This window comes from Podarcis muralis, chromosome 10, assembly GCF_964188315.1.
Source record: "Podarcis muralis chromosome 10, rPodMur119.hap1.1, whole genome shotgun sequence".
In the NCBI taxonomy this organism is placed as follows: Eukaryota; Metazoa; Chordata; class Lepidosauria; order Squamata; family Lacertidae; genus Podarcis; species Podarcis muralis.
Window position 1 is genome coordinate 57431598 of NC_135664.1, and position 18093 is coordinate 57449690.

Consider the following 18093-nt stretch of genomic DNA (forward strand, 5'->3'; position numbering starts at 1 on the left):
TTCCCTATACAGGAAAGTTAATATATAAATATATATATCAACACCGAATATGTATTTTTGGGCATATTTTCTCACAAAATCATTGAAGCGTATTCCATCTCAAAAAGATTGTTAAGTCGTGGGTTGACATAGCAGCCGGCACAGCGATCTCTTCAAGTAGCTCTTTATTATGGTAAGCTGGAATAGAACTGACAGTGAACAGCTCAGCCGGCCTGTATTTATAGGCAGCCGGCTGTCACATTGTAACCACAACAGCCCAGAGTTCCCGCCTAAAATAACTGCCGCGGACCTGAGTGAAAACTATCTACAGACCTGAGTGAAAACTATATACAGTATCCCCCTGTTGGCCCAGGGTGAAACTACACTACATAACACCCCTCCCCACCGAGATAAGGCGTTAGTTACAATCGTAATGGCTTCCTTATATACAGCACTACGCGTAATGGTTCAATTAGGCACAAAAGCATATCGGTTACATTTCCCATACTTAGACCAACAGTGATACCTGTCCAACAACATAGTCCTTTAAATGAGTTGGGCGCTTGGAAACTCTGCCAGACCGCCGGGGACTGGTAGCCAAGTCCGGAGGGCCACACAGTTCTCGCTGAGGCTGTGGTGCGACCCTAGGTGGCGTTGGAACCAACTCCCCTGGATCCGCTGCTGTGAGTGGAGCCTCCGCAAGTGGAGTGGTCTGAGTCTGTTCTGAGACGGCTTGGTTCGGCTCCACGCTGGCAGTTTGCGAGGGAGGTGTAGGTGGGGCCTCGCCATCTGTACGTGTCTCTTCTGGAGCCGCAAGCGCAGTTGGGGGCACCTCGGTAGTGTCCAAGTCCCCAACCCTGCGCCTAAGTTGGTCTATGTGCCGTCGCCACAAGCGCCCGTCTTCGAGTGCCACCTGGTACGAGCGAGGTCCAGTGACTCCCACTACTGTGGCTGGCACCCAAGGGATGTCCCCCACATAGTTCCGGGCAAAGACCTGGTTTCCTGGGACAAATGACCGTGGTGCGTTGGCACAGCCTGGGGGTTCAGCCACGGCAAAGTCTGGGTGTAGCCGGTCGAGCGGTGACCTGAGGCGGCGGCCCATAAGCAGTTCCGCAGGACTCCTCCCTGTGGCCGCATGAGGGGTGATGTGTTGCGCGAACAAGTATTCGGCGACCCGCTCATGCCAGTCTCCCCGGTCCAGGCGCGCCAGTGCCTCTTTTGTCGAGCGCACCATTCTTTCCGCTTGCCCGTTGCTGGATGGATGAAAGGGTGCCGTTAGGGCATGGCGGATGCCCAGTCCCAAAAGATACCGCTCAAACGTGCCTGATGTGAACTGCGGTCCGTTGTCAGAGACAAGGACATCAGGACACCCATGCGTTGCAAACAGGCCTCGCAGCACCCGGATGACAGCTTCGGTAGTGGTGGAGGGCATCAGGGCGACCTCCAGCCATTTGGAATAGGCGTCCACCACTACCATAAAGGTCCGGCCGTGAAAAGGGCCAGCCAGATCGATGTGCACCCTCGACCAGGGTGTCTTTGGCGTCTCCCACGTGTATCCCTTAGCTGCCGGTGGTGCAGGCCTCGACTCCTGGCACGCTTGACAGGCGGACACCCAGGCAGTGATGGCATCGTCCATATTAGGCCACCAGACGTAACACCGAGCCAACGCCTTCATTTTGACAATTCCCGGGTGGCCAACGTGCAGAGCCTCCAGGACGCGCTGACGGAGTCCCTGGGGAATCACGACGCGGTCTCCCCACAGCAGACAGCCGCGATGAGCTGAGAGTTCATGTTGTCTGGTTGCGAAGGGCTGGAACTCCGATGCAAAGGGCCCTTGTGGCCACCCCCTCCACACCCAGTTGAGCACCCGGCTGATGGTGCGATCCTGGGCAGATGCGGAGGCCACAGTGGCAGCCGACACAGGCGCTGCCGGAAGATCCTCAATCAGAAGGAGCGATGAAGCTGAAGCCGGGTCTTCCACAAATGCTGGAAGAGGGCAACGGCTGAGGGCGTCGGCATGGCCCATCGATTTCCCCGGGCGGTGGATGAGCCGGTAGTGGTAGGCAGCCAGGAAAACAGTCCATCGCAGCATGCGTGGTGAGAGGACCGGTGGAGTTGGACGATCACCGGCGAGGAGGCCCAGGAGTGGCTTGTGGTCAGTGATGAGGTCAAAAGTCCTGCCATAGAGGTATTCATGAAACCTCTTCACTCCAGCCACAAGTGCCAATGCCTCCTTGTTGAGCTGGCTGTAATTCCGTTCCGTCGGAGATAGTGTCCTGGAAAAGTAGGCGAGCGGTGCTTCTCTTCCATCTGGAAAACGGTGACTAAGGACAGCCCCAATGCCAAAAGGTGAGGCGTCGCAGGCAAGGACCAGCGGCCTGGATTCACTGTACTGTACCAGCACACTGTCCGAAGAAAGGAGAGCCTTGACCGCGTTGAAGGCCGCCGTCTCCCGATGACCCCAGGCCCAAGGCGTCTTAGTGCTAAGGAGTCGGTGAAGAGGCTCAGCCACTGTGGCTTTGTGGGGCAGGAACATGTTATAAAAGTTCAGCAGCCCCAGGAACGCCTGCAACTCCGTTTTGTTCTTTGGAGTGGGGGCCTGCTGGATAGCGCGGATCTTGGATGTGGTTGGATGAAGACCGGAGGCATCGATAAGATAGCCCAGGAACTCTACCTGTGGAACGGCGATCTGGCACTTCTCCCTTTTTACCTTGAGCCCGGCCTCCTGGAACCTGCTCAGCACGGCACGGAGGCGCTCGAACAGCTGCTGGTGTGAGTCTGCAGACACCAAGACGTCATCAAAATATGGTACCACGCCCGGAAGCCCTTGCAGGAGACGCTCCATAAGGCCTTGGAAGATGCCAGGAGCCACACTCACCCCGAACTGCAACCGGCGGCAACGGAATGCCCCCCGGTGGGTGACGATCGTCTGGGCTTCAGCAGTGGCATCATCGACTGGCAGTTGTTGATAGGCTTGGGCAAGGTCCAGCTTAGCGAAGACCTTACCCTCACCCAGGGAATGCAGCAGGTGTTGGACAACAGGAACCGGATAAGCGTGCTGCTGAAGTGCCTTGTTGATCGTGCACTTGTAGTCAGCGCAGATTCTCACCGACCCATCTGGCTTGACAGGCGTGACGATGGGGGTTTCCCACTTTGCGTGGTCAACCGGCTCCAAAACTCCTTGGGCGATCAGTTTGTCCAGTTGTTCGTCCACCTTAGCCTTGAGAGCAAAGGGAACCCGGCGTGGCTTTAGCTTGATGGGGGCGACTTGTGGATCCAGGCTAAAGGAGATGGGCGTACCTGTATATTGGCCCAAGGTGCCGTCAAAAACCTCGGCAAAGTCTTTGACCAGACCCTCAGTCTCTGCGTTAGAGATGCAGTTGATGCCGGTGACTTCCAGGCCGAGGGCATCAAACCAGTCTAGCCCTAGGAGGCTTGGCCGCTGACCTTCGACCACCACCAACCGGAGCAGGCCCGAAAAATCCTTGAAGGCGATCCGGAACCGGCCAACGCCTACCACGGGAACGTCGTTTCCCTGGTAGTCTCTCAGGTGTACGCGGTGAGAGTCGAGTTGCCTTTTGGACACTCTGGGTACCAGTCTTTTGATGGTGCTCCATGACACGATGGACAGGGCAGACCCGGTGTCGATCTCCATGTCACATGGAGCTCCTTCAATGAGCACCGTGACGTTCAGCTTGCGTCTCGTAGGCGAGTCGGTTTGGCCAATCGTGGTTCCAGACGGGCAGCGGCAGTTGGTGAGAGCGAAACAACTTTCCTTGGCAGACTGGAGTGAAGACTTGGACTTGCGAGTCGATGAAGGGGGGGTGTCAGACGGAGCCGATCGGCAGACTTTAGCGATGTGGCCCCTTCTGGAACACCTCCTACAGATGGCGTCTCTGAATCGACACTTGGCACGGGAATGGTTGCCTCCGCAGCCAGCACATTCCGGTTGGCCCTTGGACTTCTGTTGGAACTTCCTGCGCTCCCGCTTTGTCTGGTGCACATCATCGTCTTCACTGGAGGATGCCTCCTCACTGCTGGCCTCTTCATGATGCACCGGAACGGGCTCCCTAGCAAGACGCAGGCTGCTGGACTTGCGGATCTCCTGAGCGGAGCGTTCAGCAGCTTCTGAGGCCACAGCCTCCTCAATGGCTTTCTGTAGCGTGAGGTCTGGCTTGGCTAGGAGACGCCGTTGCAGATGGATGTCCCGGACCCCGCAGACGATTCGATCCATCAGGGCATCGTCTAAGTCTCGGAACTCACAGTGCATTGCAGCCTGTCGCAGGGCGGTGGTGTAGTTGTTGATTGACTCCCCCTCTGCCTGGTTCCTGTGGTAGAACGCATGGCGGGTAGCAATCTTGGACGGCTTTGGTGCGTAGTGGTTGCGGAGCTTCTCTTGGATCGTGTCCCATGGTGATGCCTGGACTGCTTCAGGCGCAACCAACGCTCGGGCCGTCTCAAACACCTCAGGCCCACAGAGGCTGAGGAATAGGCCCCGCTTCCGATCCTGTGATACTGCTGTCAGTTCGTTGGCTTGGAGGTAGCAGTCGAACCGAGCGAGGTAGGAGTCCCATGATTCAGAGGCTGGCGCAAACGGCGGTAGAGGCACAAGTGAAGCCATGATTCCGATGCCGGCGTGAAGGGCGATGGATGGAACACAGTGCTCTAGCCAGAACAGTCAGCTCTGAACTGGTTCTGCCCAGTGATTTCGCTCAGTGATTTCGCTCTGTGATTCAGCTCAGTGATTCAGCTCAGTTCAGAGGCTGGCCGCATCTGGCTGTGCTCTGATGTCCATCTATCCCATCCTCGTCGCCAGTGTTAAGTCGTGGGTTGACATAGCAGCCGGCACAGCGATCTCTTCAAGTAGCTCTTTATTATGGTAAGCTGGAATAGAACTGACAGTGAACAGCTCAGCCGGCCTGTATTTATAGGCAGCCGGCTGTCACATTGTAACCACAACAGCCCAGAGTTCCCGCCTAAAATAACTGCCGCGGACCTGAGTGAAAACTATCTACAGACCTGAGTGAAAACTATATACAGTATCCCCCTGTTGGCCCAGGGTGAAACTACACTACATAACAAAGATCATACTCAAAATGCATTTTGATCCTTTCTTTCGCACCCCGAAATGCAGAGAAGTGCAAAATCCAAAGGTGCCTGGGAGCAGATCAGGCCAACTCGTTGAAATTCAATACCGCTGAATTCCTAACGCGTTCCTGCTTCACGGTGGTGTAGGCAAGGCCTGCAAGGCAGGGTCTTATCTGCCCCGGCGCCAAAACTCTGGAAAAGGCAGGGAAAGATTGACGCAGGTGCCGTTTCCCTTTCAGTCAGTCCCTTTTGGTTGTTTTTTAAGGCTGTTAGGGAAAGCATAAATCGATACTATGGTGCTGCTAGACATTTTCAAAGTGTTATTCCCTTTTCCCCCTGCGGTTGTTTTATTTTTTGAAGCAGCTGCTGTGTGTGTGAATTTGTTCCCTCAGAACAGTTTCCCTCAGCAACAGTTCACTGGGAGAAATGGCCGTTTGCCTCCTGCCTTCTCTTCTCCTGGAACTGCCATTTCAAATGGTCATTCGAAGGCCAAATGTATGCATCTTTTGTGATTTCAATAATTGGCACTTGAATTTGCTTCCTTATGCTTTAATATGCTTATTATCCAAGGCCTATTGTCAGGCCGGAAGGCGACATATAAATATTTTATGTAAGTACCTGACAGTTCCAGTTTTTCTCAGCTTTTTGTTTCAGTTTGCTTACGTTTCTTTCAGCAGTTTTCATGAAATAAAAATCCTCACTGTATATACATTTTGCTTAATATGCGAAGTATCACTAAGTATAAAGGTAAAGGTACCCCTGCCCGTACGGGCCAGTCTTGCCAGACTCTGGGGTTGTGCGCCCATCTCACTCAAGAGGCCGGGGGCCAGCACTGTCCGGAGACACTTCCGGGTCACGTGGCCAGCGTGACATCGCTGCTCTGGCGAGCCAGAGCCACACACGGAAACGCCGTTTACCTTCCCGCTAGAAAGCGGTCCCTATTTATCTACTTGCACCCGGAGGTGCTTTCGAACTGCTAGGTTGGCAGGCGCTGGGACCAAGCAACGGGAGCACACCCTGCTGCGGGGATTTGAGCCGCTGACCTTTCGATCGGCAAGCCCTAGGTGCTGAGGCTTTTACCCACAGCGCCACCCGCGTCCCCTACTTATCTAAATATTACTTATCACTAAGTAATGCATTTCTGTATGTTATTTTCACGAATCTATTTTTATATGTACTTTCTCCCAACATACGCATTTTTGTAGACTTTTCTTTGTAATTGTAAAATTGAGTGGCATGCAAATATCAAAAGATAGCTGTATTTTAGTTTTGGGGTAGGTTTGCATTAAAGCATGAAGTGAACTGAATTTCTCCCCCATCCCTAGGTGCAATAATGTCAGGACAAGACACATTTATATTGGGTTCCACAAGGAGAAGAGCAAAAAGAGCGCACCAGCCTCTCTGTCTCTCTTAATGGCTAGTTTGGCCCTTGGCGTACAGAGGAATAAGCATCATCCAAAGGACTGGGATATCTTTACGTTTGCAAGGGTATGGAAATATCTTTACATTTCCAAGACTAAATTGAAAGGGACAGGAGCTGGCCTGCTGCAATCAGCATGCGCCAGTGCAAGTTAAACTATGAACCACCCAGCTCGAAATGCTGCCAGCCTCGCTACAGATGTCCTCAGTTCCACTTGGAATGCCTTGGCCTCAAATCGCATGTGCGCTTGCTGAGTGTGCGCACAAGCACACACACACACACACACACACACACACTCAAAAAATAACCTTGTGGGTGGCATAACTGCCGTCTTTTTCTTTTCGTTTACTCCCCTCCCCAACCGAGCATGCTGCTTTTAAGCAATCAGTCCCTTGTAAATTCTGGCTGGATGCTTCCCAGATTAGCTTTGGTTCGCTCACAGAGGATTTTGAAGCAGGCTGGCAGTGCTCCAGGGCTATCATCTTGCCTTTGTTGCTGTCCGTGGGTCTTAGTGGCACATAAAATATGGCTGTGTACACACAGCTGCTGGGAGGAAAACGCAGGGCTTCACATGCAGAAATCATTAAGTGCACTTACTTAGACCTGGTTCTTACAGTACTGTTGCCACATGGAAGGCATTGGAAATGCTCCTTCTTTGGCAGCAGCTCTCTGCAGAAGTCACCATGACGTGAGGGCCAGTTGCAGCGTGTATTGTCACCATCGCATGGAACTTTTATGTACCAGAGCTGCAAATATTCTTGTTGCAGCTGACACACCTTGGTGCTACTGGGAATGTAATGGATTGGGGATGCAGGCGGGTGCAGCTCTGGGACTTTTTAAAGGGGGAAAACAATGATGTGATCTGCCAGAATGTCGCTGCAATTGTCACTTGAATGAAGTGGTAAGAAGTCTTTCAAGTCTGCGGCAGATTAACATAGATGAATCCAGAAAATGAGGTAAATTATCCAGCAGAGGCTGAATAGTTTTGTTTTTGTTTTTTGATGGAGGAATCCTACTTCATGCAGTCAGTTTAAATGATAGCACTTCTTTGCAAAATCGTTTGTGTTTCTGATGAGAAGCAGAAGGTTGCTATTCAGTTTATGGAAGGCCTTTTAATTATTTAATATATATATATATATATATATATATATATATATATATATATATATATATAATCTCACACACTATAAAATCACAAGGTTAGAATACAAACAAAACAGAAGTTTATGCAGTCAATAAAAATCCATAACCAAAATACTAACGCAAAATATCAAGTGGCGCAATCTAAAAGTCAACAGGCAGGAAATAAATGCCTGAACAAATAAAGATATGTTAAATCATTGTCTTTTGTTAAAGCTTAGTGGGTTTTTACAAGCTAAAATTATGCAATCAAAAGTGAACACCCCTCAGTTCAATGGAGCTTGCTGTCAGGCAATTATGTATTTGGTTACAGTCATATGTGCCTAACAAATTGGTTATTATGCCGTGTACACTAACCCTTGATTTCCTGACCAGTAACACCTGAGGCAGCTCTGGGAGGGCTCCTGCTTGCATTTGAGTAAGAGATAAAACGAATGCTTTCCTAGCTTCAGGAGCAGCAACTCTGACAATCACTAGCAGAAGCTGTAACACCTGAGCCAGGCTGGCAGACGGTTTTATTGTTGTTTCCTGTCTGCACCTGGAACATCCGACTGCTGAGGACTTAGTGGCACTTCAAGTCTACTGGGAACTTTTCTGGCAACTCAAGAAAAGTGTGGATGAAGGAAGGTGGCACTAGCCCTTGATTTCCTGACCAGCAACACCTGAGCCATCTTTAGATAGCTTCCTGGAAAGGTTGGTGGCTTCCTCAACAGATAAAAGGCTGCAGGGTGCCCCCTCCAATAGGGGGCCATTTCCTTGAGTCATTGACTAGTGGAAGGGGTGTTGTAGTGTTCTGGGTGAGAGCAATGGGAGAGGAAGGTTGGTTTTATATATATGTCCAAAGCTTTTACTGTTATTTGGTGGGAATCTGGGATGAGGGGTTGGAGTGAAGGAAATGATTGACATCATCTGTTGTCAACTGAGGAGCAGCTTCGCGCAAAGATTAACGAGATGCTTTTTCTTGAGAACTTTGTAGTATATGATCAAGCTACGGTACTAGGAACTGTGTGCACTTTTGTTTCTAGCCTTCAAGAAGAAATTTCATACACTTTCTTAGCTTTTTATCCCATTTGACATAGTAAAACTAGGCAGCTTTTGTTGGGTCTTTTATGCATTGCTATATTTTTGGACTCTCTTTGAGGGTGTGATGCTGTAATGAGCTCTTGCACTCCAGATTTTGGGGTGAAGGGTGGGTAATGTAATAATAATACACTACTGGAAACCACTGAGAAGCTCCTCAGATGTGGAATAATTCCTATCCGCTTCCCCACAGTGATCTCCTGCCCGAAGAATTGGCCCTGAAAGTTGACAACAGAGTCATCTTTCTCTTCATACATTATCACATGCAACCCATAAATGTTACTTCTATGGATAGCATTGAGCGATACCCTTAATAATCAAAGGGAATGTTGGAGACTGCTCCTTCAGGAGCTCTGGCTTGGGGATGGGCAGAAACATCTGCAAAATAGGAGCATATGAAGATTTTTCACCGTAGGCAGGTATGCTGTCATCAATTAGCTCTGTTCAAGAATCTGCATCTGCCAAGATCTAATCACTTGATTAATTGTGTGCTTCTTTTGTTTTTACTTTGATATTGCTTTAGCATGACTATTCTTTTACACCCACTCCCTCCATGGCACACTGTGTACACACGCAGAGGAAGCCTGGCATAGCTAAAAGGGAAGGTGAGGAGAGCCAGTGAAGCGTGATACCAAAAAGATGAGTAGTGGCTGCTGAAGGGCACCCCTGTTTTCCCCAAACTTTTAAGGCACCAAGCCACTATGGGAACAAGGCGTGCTGGGGTGAGGATGGGTATGTGTTGTAGGAGATGGGGGTATGTGTGCCTCTTATCACCTGTCCTGTCCCCCCAAACTATGGTACCTGTTGTCCCAGTGCCAGATTTACCTGCCAATTTATCTGCAGCTTGGAGGCTGTATTCTGGCTATGCACAAGCTTTGGGGTGCCGCATACCAGCAGTGGGCGGGGCCAGAGGCAAAAGGTAGGAAAGGCTGCCAGATGCAAAAGTAGGTGGAGCAATGGATGTAGCTTTTACCTTTGTGCAGCAGGCTGCATTCCAGCTTTGCAAATGTCAGACGCTTTTGTGTACACACAGACATCCCTCCATCCTCCATCTAGGGAAATCAAGAGGACTTATCACAGTTCAAGGACACATTCCAAACCATGCAAAAACCCTCAAGGAGGACATGGAGCAGAAGGGGGGAGAGCTGTGTCCTGGGATGAAGATGGTATGGTATGCAGAGTCCCAAGAGCCAAATAGACAGGGAGGTCTGGAGGACCACATTTGGGTCGAGGGCGTGAGATTCCCCACCCTTGTTATAGGGGCACTATCTTGTCCTTTGCCACTAGTAATAAAATGTCTTGGTCAGCCTTGCTGCAGATGGTTAGCAGCAAAGATTTAAGATCTGTTTTTTAGACTGCATACACACCATACATTGAAAGCACATTCCCTCCCCACAAAAATTCTGGGAACTGTAGTTTACCTCTTGTAGGGCTACAGTTCCCAGCACCCTTAACAAACCACCATTCCTAGGTTTCCTTGAGGGGCTGAATGTGCTTTAATCTCCCAAGTGTTGCCAGGCTCCGCATCTGCTCTAACAGGATCTGCTTCTGAGTTTGCAGCCTCGATCTGTGGGGGTGCGCAAGTTGCCTTTCAGAGATGTTTGTTTGCCATTATTGTTGCAAGGAGCCCTCCGGTTCAGCTTCCAAGGAATCCCAGTTTGAAATCTCCTGCTGAACACAAATATATTAACGTATGGGCCATGCCTAATACAGGCGGCAGTGCATTGTAAACACCTATCCCAAAGTACAAATAGAAATATAAGGACACTGAGTACAGTATGTGTCTTGTTATGCCAGACATTGAAGAGAGCATTAGTTCAAAGGGTTGTGTTGAAATGAGAAAAACAAGTGGCATCTGCCCAAGGTCAGAAATGCCTTCCATTCTGTGGCTAATATTTTCCAGACAACCAGAACCTTGCTGAGAGATTTGTCATCAGCTCTTGTCATTCTTTATCATGCAACTACAGCACAGAGGAGAAATCTCACCAGCTCTGGGGGTCTGGCAATGTATGTTACATGAGGATCACTTCTATTATATTCAGATGTTAGCTATGTTTGTGATGAGAGCCCTCGGAAAATGGGCTTGGCTAGCATTTCCTGGAGATGTGCAGTCAATCAGCAATTGGGATCATATTCCCAGTTTGGGTTTCACTCACATTCAGGGTCAACTGATCCTATCTTCACTGTACCTAGGTAGATTTTCTTTCCCTATCTGACGCTATAAGGTGTTACTTGGGCTCAAATTCTCTTGTATAGTATCAGCTCAGTTTGAGGTTCTCTTAAAACATCCTAGAAACCCCGGGAGACTTTCCAGAAGACAAAATAAGCAGAAGTCTATTTATAGATGCTTCTAATAGAACACAGCAACCTTAATAACAAACTGTTAATCAAGTGCTTTTGTGATTCAGTTGAGAGCAGGTTAGCCCTGGGAGTATGTCTTGTCTGAGGCAGGTTAGACATACATACATATCTACATCTATAATTGTAGAGTTGGAAGGGACCCTGAGGATCATCTAGTCCAACCCTCTGCAATGCAGAAATAGGCAGCTGTCCCATATGAAGATCAGATCTGCAACCTTGGCATTTTCAGCTCCACACGCTAACCAAGTCAGCTATCCAGGTGGATGAATAGTTTCCTTAAAACACATTTCAATTCCTAATCATTTTAAATCTTTCCCATCAACCCTACAGTAGGGCATAGATCTTTACCCATCTCAGAGAAGGGCCATAACTCAGTGGTTAGGGCATCTGCTTTGCATGAAGAAGGTTCAATCCTCAATGTCTCCAGGTAGGGCTGGGAAAGGCTCTTTAATAGAAAACATAAGAAAACAACATAAGAAAAACCTGCTGGATCAGGCCAATGGCCCCATCTAGTCCAGCATCCTGTTCACCCAGTGGCTGACCCGAAAACAAGAGTACTCTACCCTCCTTTGGTTTCCAACAACTGGTATTCAGAAACGTTACTGCCTTTGACCGTGGATGCAGAGCATAGTCTGACAAAATCTGGACGGCTCTTGGTTCCTCATCTCTGTCCTATAGCATTTTGTTGGTGATGCTATCTACCAGTGAAGCTTCTCTACCATCCATACGCTTCTCATTGTGGTCTTCTCCTTAGGGATTTCCTCACTGGTAAGCTTACAGGGCCTCCTCACAACTGCTTGAAAACTCATTAGGTAGCAGAAAGCCTGGTCAGGTAAGCGAGCCAGGTACCATAATGACTGCACAAAGAGGTTAATAAATGGACAACATGGAATTCATTGCAGGGATGTGCTATGGTAATAGGGCTTAATTACCAAGATGGCAATTACGACGACAACTTACTAAAAAGATCTGGGAAGAATCCCATTTCAGGGCGGCTTTTCCATTACAAATGACATGCCTTGCATATTGTCTGTCTAATTAGCGAAGAGAAATTTGAAGGCACGCAGTCGGAGCCTCTTGGCAGGTTGTTCAGTGGTGAGTGCGCTGCGTGTGTAAATGGGAGCGTTGGCAAGCGGAGGAGGAGGAAGCTGCTTTGGCTTTTCTCTGCGGCTCCACCTGGTTTTCGATCTTACAAATGAGCTGGAAATGAAGTGTTTCTCCCGCCCTCCCACCCGCCGACCTCTGCTGCAGCAGATGCCCTGCTCTGGTGTCTCTGTGCACAGGAGCCCGTCATCAATATTCATAAGCAGGCTGGAGTCGGCAGGCACTACCAGTAAACAGAGGCAGCTGGATGGCTCCAAGTCAAGGCGAGCGTTGGCAGCAGGACCATCTCTTTTGGCACATGGAATTGCCCTTGAGAATGTGGCAGGAAGTCTTCATTTTCACTTGTGTACCTAAAGGCAGCCCTAGACTAGGCGAAGACTGTGGGGTGCTGGCATTTGGGGAGATGGGATTAAGGCATGGGAAGGGAGTGTTCAACCCAAGCACTTCATTTCCATCTGGACAGCTTTCTGAGGGCCACATGCCAGTTGTGGGTAGGGCCAGAGGCAAAAGTGGGAGGAGCGATGAATGTAAATTTTACCTTTGTGCAGTATGCTAGTATTCACACACCACTCTTTGCATCCAGTTAGGCAAGAGGCCTCAGAGATTAAGGACAAATTCCAGTCAGGCCAAAATACTCAAGGAATGTGCAAAGTAAGGCCAGTGAAGGGTGGGCCTGGAGAGTGTTCCAAGGGCCAGGTAGAGAGGCTTGGAGGGCCACATTTGGCCACTTGGACTGCGGGTCCCCACCACTGAACAAAGGGATGAGTTTACAAGTGTAAACCTAACCACTACATGCCAGGCTGCCCACATCACTGTCCTTCAGATCCCTCCTCCTTGCCTCACCCAGGCCACTACCCTACACTTCCCGACTGTTGTCGGTCTGTGTCTCCATCTTCTGGTTCCCTCCTCACCTCACCAGGGTCTGAATCTTCGTGTTCTTGATTCATCCTCCTCTCCTCTCCTCTCCTCTCCTCTGCTCTCCTGGGTCAGCTGCCCGATCACCAGCTCATCAGCTTGTCACACTGTAGTTCACAGTGACACCTGTCTGTGGCCAAAGGAACTGCAGTGTGACAACATCCTTACAATTTTATATATTAGAGACAGATATAGTTTGCGGAGGATAAAACTACAGTAGCAGAGCCAGTAACAAATATTTCCATTTCATTCCATGAATTGTACATTGCATTGAGGAGGTCAGGAAAGTAATTAACCTATGTAACTAATTTACACAAGGCTGATGGGAGAGAAAAGGAGGAGTGCCATTCTTTAAAAACAAACAAACCATCAAATATTATTGCTTGAAGTGCATCCGTCAGGCGCATTTAGTCCCAATATTAACAGCATACCTGATGTCTCTGCTTTCAGCAAGAATGTTTTGTTAGTCGCTTAAAATGCTACATTAATGAATGCAAATGGGGGTTCCAGTTAATTTTTGTGTGCCTGACCTAATTCATACCCTGCTTTTTGTTGCCTGCAGCTTAAGTTCTCTCTTTGCCCCCCTTGGTAGATGTTTTTTGTGTTGCTAAAAATATTGCCTACAACCAATGGCAGTCAAGGGGGTGAATGGCAGCTGTGTGAGAGTGAGTCTTTTTTTTACAGAGACTGCATTTAAACTCAAAGCAGAAGGATTCCAGTTACGCTTTTAATAGCACTTGTAAATAAGAAACCCAGGACCGAATAACCTGGAGTCATTAAAGGTGGGCCTGTTGGACACATGGTTACACTTTCCCCTCCTTCGCTTTCTACCACTGCAGCTCTTTTGCTGTAAACCAGCATCAATATTACACAGTGAGGCTTTGCTGAGAGTCATGATATGCCACAAACAAAAACGTGAATAGGAGTTCCTCCTGTATATGTGAATTACCCAACACGTGTCTCCTTCACTCGTAGCCGAGTGTCTTCCATGAACACAGTCTTAACAGTGAGTCTGTAAATGACTGTGGAGGCCAATTCTGGATCCATACATCCTTCCATAGTGGGGACATAGGTTTCTGGGCGGGAGTTGATCAAGATGAGGGTTTGCCAAATGTTTCTTAGCATGTTTCTCCCTTTTGTCCTGAGTTTGAGCGTCTTCAAAGTCCATAGCATCTTTGGTAAAGTCTGTTCTTCATTTGGAGCGCTCGCAGACCAATGTTTCCCAATTGTTGGTGTTTATACAATATTTTAAAAGACTTGCCTTGAGAGAGTCTTTAAACCTCTTTTGTTGACCACCAGCATTACGCTTTCCATTTTAAAGTTTGGAATAGATTAGTTGATTTGCAAGACGATAATCAGGCATCCAAACAACATGACCAGTCTGACAAAGTTGATGTTGAAGAATCATTGCTTCGACACTGGTGATCTTTGGTTCTTCCAGTACACCTGTCTTAGTTCATCTGTATTCCCAAGTGACATGTAAAAATTTTCAGCGACACCGTTGATGGAATCTTTTGAGGAGTTGGAGATGGTCCATGTTTCACAAGCATACATTAATGTTGGAAGTACAATAGCTTTGTAAACAAGCATTTTGCTTTCCCTGCAGATGTCCCAATCCTCAGACACCCTGCACTTCAATCCGGAGAAAGCTGCATTTGCAGAGCTCAGATGATGCTGGAATTCGGCATCAATGTTGTCCCTTGTGGAAAGATAACTGCCCAGGTAGGAGAAGTGATCGACAAAAACTTGAATATAAGTTCCTCCTGTATATGTGAATTTCCCAACATGTGTAGATGAGGTCACAGAGTAACATCAGGTCCAGTGATAGCTGGGGCCCATAGGACAGAAGGCCACCAGTAGGTGGCTCTACTGTCAATGACAGGCACAGCCAACTAACTAGATTCGTCCTGGCTAAGTTCTACAAGGGCAAAACTGAGACTTAGGAGGAGGAAGCAGGCAGCCAGGGTCACCCCAGGAATAGTAAATAAGACGAAGAGGAGTCAAGATACAATTTGGCGGAGTAGTGCTACATTTGCCCGAATGGGCTAGCCTTCCCAACCAAGTCAGACCAGCTCTTATTATTTTTCTGAAGCAAAGGCTCTAGTAGCTATTGTTATTAATTCAGGATCAGTTCCTCCTTATAAACCCCAATTCCAACGGATTAATGGAAGTGAGAGGATCACTTCCCCATTCCTTGGAAGTCTTAGAATAGACTGTTGACTTTAGGCTTAATGATATTTGAGCAGCACTTCACACATTACGTGTGGCAGTGAAGAGGCCAGGATCTTCTGCCTGGACTATATTTACCTACAGGAGCCATGTGAATGGCGTATTGTGCTGCAATATTCAGTCTGGGCCTAACCACTTCGTGTCTCCAGGTCAAGGATGTTGCCCTTGAGCAAGCAGATTTGAAGCGTTCCCCTCTTCACCAATAAGCACTCATAATGGCTTTCCTCTTTTTTATTATTAGCAAAACGTAACACACCAAGCAAAAGAGGCACAGTTTTCTACAGTCAGCTGTATAGCTTTTGGTATTAAGCAGGACTCTGCAGTTTTGCAAGAGTAATAAGGAGGGCCCTAATGATACACTTTAAATGCGAGTGCGTGGTGGGAATGAAATGTACTGTGAAAAGCAGACCCAAAGCCATCATTAATCTTTCAGTAAATAGCCAGATAGGTACATAGATCACATGCATACAATTGAGTATACAATTCTTCTTTATTAACCGCGGGTCGACACATGCAATTTTGTGCTCTCTCAGTGCATTTGAGTTGTCCGATGATGGTGAGCTATGCAGAATGAATGTTGCACTCCTTCCTCTGCAGTCACATTGCTGATAACCTTAAACCTTACAACGCACAGGCAAATGCAAGCTCTGCATGGTGCTATTAGCCACTGATTTCACATGTGGTTACTGAGACTGAAGTCTTACGGACAATTACTAGGGGATAAGTCCCACTGGAATCAGTGAAAAAGTGCCCAGCTACATATTACACCTTAATGATTATGTTTGCTTCCAGCTGTGGCAGAGCAAACTTAGCTAATTCTTCTCAAACCATGCCATGCTTGCTAATTTTCTATATCATGAAAGTGCCACCTTCCAGTAACTCATTTTGACTCACCAGTTTTGTGACCAGTGGAAGTGTTGGAAGGGCAACAGCAATGATTATTCAGAGTGTAACTTAAAGGTTAATTTTGTAAGTCAGCTAGCCAAGGGGGGGGGGTGGTGGTGGTAGTGAAAGTGTCACTTAGCGACCAGGCAGAGTGACATAATCTTCACTGAGGGTAGCCTGTGCTAAGATTGGCTGTGTAGTTCTGAGGGCATTTTCGTCTGTATGTTTGGTTGAAATCTCCCTGTTGTGTACAAAGCCTGAACTATGAAAGACAAAACCTCTTTGTTTATTTCTCCTGAAACGATATACTGTTTTTGTTCAATTTGCTTAGTGAAGTATTTCCAGGATTTTTCTTTCTGGACTCTGCTTGCATTGTTTAAGTTAATTTGCTAAGAGGAAGAACTGCTTTGTCTGCTTGGCAGTCCTACAAATGGCCGCTTAGATCTAGTACAACACTTTGTAGAGGGCAGCACTTTTTTTTCTGCAGCAGGTGATGGGTGAGGCTTTCCCTCTTCTCTGTACCACCACAGTTCACCTGCTTCTCTTGTTCAAATACAGCTGGAGGGCAAAGTACCATACCAGAAAATTCAGATTTTGCAGTTAATACTCTTGCACAACAAACATACCACCCCCCACCCAAAGCTGACTTTTGCAGAAAGGGAAGTGATGGGGAAATGTGCTAGAAAGTGTGGCATAATGCTTGATGCAACATGACATAACCGCCTTGCAAACAAATCAGAATGAATGTTTAATAAATAGCAAACATTGACTAACCTCTTCACAAACTTTGAGTGAGCAAATCAGGATGAATGTGCAATAAACTGGTCATCCAGAAATAACCCATGGAAGAGCCAGAAGTGCCCTGTCCCCCCATTGCCCTGGTTACATTTACAAGAGTTTTATGATCATACCTTTTCCTTCTAAAGGAACTGGAGGCCCCTCGACTGTCCTCGGGTCCAGTATTGGACCACTTTGACCGGATATCCCCAGCCGATGTGGACAGACTCCTCCAAGCTGGAAAGCCCACCACCTGTCCTCTTGACCCGTGCCCGTCTTGGCTGATTAGAGCGTGTCCAGACGAGGTGCGGGCCCCCCTGGGTGATATCATCAATTTGTCCCTTGGCACCGGGATATTCCCAGGGGAACTGAAGGAGGCAGTGGTGCGTCCGCTCTTAAAGAAAACATCATTAGATCCTTTAGATCTATCCAATTACCGCCCGGTTTCGAATCTTCCATTCCTGGGTAAGGTGATTGAGAGAGCGGTTGCTGAACAGCTTGGTAGGTTTCTGGATGAAACATCGGCTCTCGATCCATTCCAGTCCGGCTTCCGCGCTGGTCATGGGACCGAGACGGCTCTGGTCGCCCTAACAGATGATCTCCGCAGGCAGCTGGATCGAGGCGGGTCGGGGCTGCTGATTCTTCTAGACTTGTCAGCAGCCTTCGACATGGTCGATCACGAACTCCTGGACCACCGCCTTGCCGACGTGGGGATCCAGAGCACAGTCCTTCAATGGCTGCGCTCGTTTCTCTCTGGTCGGGGACAGAGGGTGGCGCTTGGGGGGGAATTGTCATCGCGCCATTCCTTGGTGTGTGGAGTGCCTCAGGGTGCGATTCTCTCCCCGATGCTTTTTAACATCTTTATGCGCCCCCTCGCCCAGCTTGTCCGGAGTTTTGGGCTGGGTTGCCATCAGTATGCCGATGACACCCAACTCTATCTGTTGATGGACGGCCATCCTGACTCGGCCCCAGATACACTGACCAGATGTCTGGAAGCTGTGGCTGGATGGTTACGTGGGAGCCGGCTGAAGTTAAATCCTTCGACGACAGAGGTCCTCTGGCTGGGACGGAGCGATATGGGATTGAGGGGGCAACTCCCATCTCTTGCGGGGGTG

The 18093-nt window shown here is 48.5% G+C and overlaps 1 protein-coding gene across 1 annotated transcript in view; it reads left to right on the forward strand.

Moving 5' to 3' along the window:
* Positions 1-6145: 6145 nt before the first annotated feature.
* TMTC1 (transmembrane O-mannosyltransferase targeting cadherins 1) overlaps positions 6146-18093 on the forward strand; it is a 171035-nt gene continuing 159087 nt past the window's right edge. The window contains exons 1-2 of the mRNA XM_077935118.1: positions 6146-6555; positions 14694-14809. The gene's annotated coding sequence lies outside the window, so the exon portion shown is untranslated. The remainder of the gene's footprint in view (positions 6556-14693; positions 14810-18093) is intronic.